Source organism: Echinops telfairi, unplaced genomic scaffold (genome assembly GCF_000313985.2).
Source record: "Echinops telfairi isolate 266 unplaced genomic scaffold, ASM31398v2 ScPeMD7_2;HRSCAF=8, whole genome shotgun sequence".
NCBI classification, from domain to species: domain Eukaryota; kingdom Metazoa; phylum Chordata; class Mammalia; order Afrosoricida; family Tenrecidae; genus Echinops; species Echinops telfairi.
Genome location: NW_022103898.1, coordinates 59,980,782 through 59,982,237, shown reverse-complemented (window position 1 = coordinate 59,982,237; position 1,456 = coordinate 59,980,782). Strand labels below are relative to the sequence as shown.

Here is a 1,456-nt window from a genome sequence, read left to right as displayed (position 1 = left end):
AGAGACCCGAGAACTAGAAAGGCAAGGCTCACCACCCATTTATCCCTCCGCCTTTCAACCAGCACCACATGTGATTATTGGCCAGGCTGGCACAATTAACTAACTCACCATCTGAAATTTATACTTATAATAACAGTTATTATAAGTATCAGTGATTTAAAGGCACAATGATTAATTATTTCTCCCAATTAATTTATTATTTATATATATTATATATAATACAGGTATATATGTAATATACATTATGTATAATACAGGTGTTATAAGTATCAGTGATGTAAGGACACTATAATTAATTATTTCTCACAATTCTATGAGTTTGACCTGGTTTCGTTGAGATTTACTCCTACAGAGCGTTCAATTAGACAGTTGTTTCATCTGAGTTACTCACCATGGCCTTCTTCAATGTCTGGCAGACGAGTCTGGCTCTCAGCAGGGCTTCTTCACTTCGCCTGCTCATGGTTGTTCTCTAATCGATTAGATGAGAGTCTACACATGGTAGTCTTAGGGTAATGTTTCAATAAGACAAAGGTAAAAGATGTAAGGCCTATTTTACATAAATTCTACCACCTTTTATTAGTCAAAGAAAAACAGGTTTAGTCCAAATTCAAGGAAGTGGACTAAGAAACTCTGACTCTAGTCTAGATTATAGGAGCTGAAAGCAATCACACTGCAAAGGGGCCTTCAAAGGAATAATATACAGGTTTTATATTGGAGAAAAAGAATTAATGGCCATGAAACAACTTACGAGGCCTTGTGGGTAAGGGAGAGTCAGCCAGAAACTATTTTATCATAAAAAGCATTGTAAACAAAGCAGAATTCATTTTCATAACACTATCTAAATTCATGGTGAGTCCATGTCTAAAATAATGTGTGCAATTTATTCAACCTTTTAGTCAACAAATATTTTTGAGTAACCACCATGAGCCAAGTATTCTAGGTAGTGTAGAGGTAACAGAGAGTAAAAGAATAACATGCTTTCTCATATTTACTTCTGAATACCATGGCCAACCAGGGAAAGGAATGAAGGAGAAGGTCCTGCAGCTGACAATTTTGCTGCTGTTCGACCAGATGCAGGAGAGAATAAAGCGTGACCCATTTCTGTACAATCATCACAATGATCGTTACGTGTGAGTCCACTGTTGCAGCCCCTGTGTCAACCATCTTAACACTTTCTATTTTCCTCTGGCCTTTACTTAACCAAGCATGATATCTTTCTCCAGGGACTTGTCCCTTTGATAAATGCCCAAAATACATGAGATGGAGTCTCAGGATACTCACTTCTAAGGATCATTCTGGATATACTTCTTCTAATACAGATTTGTGCATTCTTCTGTAAGTTCATGATATAGTCAATTTCTTCACAAACATTATAATTCAAAGTCATCAATCCTCCACTCTTCCTTATTCATTGCCTAGCTTTTACATGCATATAAGGTCATTAAAAATACCATAG

General features: G+C 36.4%; 1 pseudogene; it reads right to left on the bottom strand.

The window, feature by feature from the left end:
- LOC101662636 overlaps positions 1-460 on the bottom strand; it is an 8,186-nt pseudogene extending 7,726 nt beyond the window's left edge.
- Between the last annotated feature and the right edge of the window lie 996 nt (positions 461-1,456).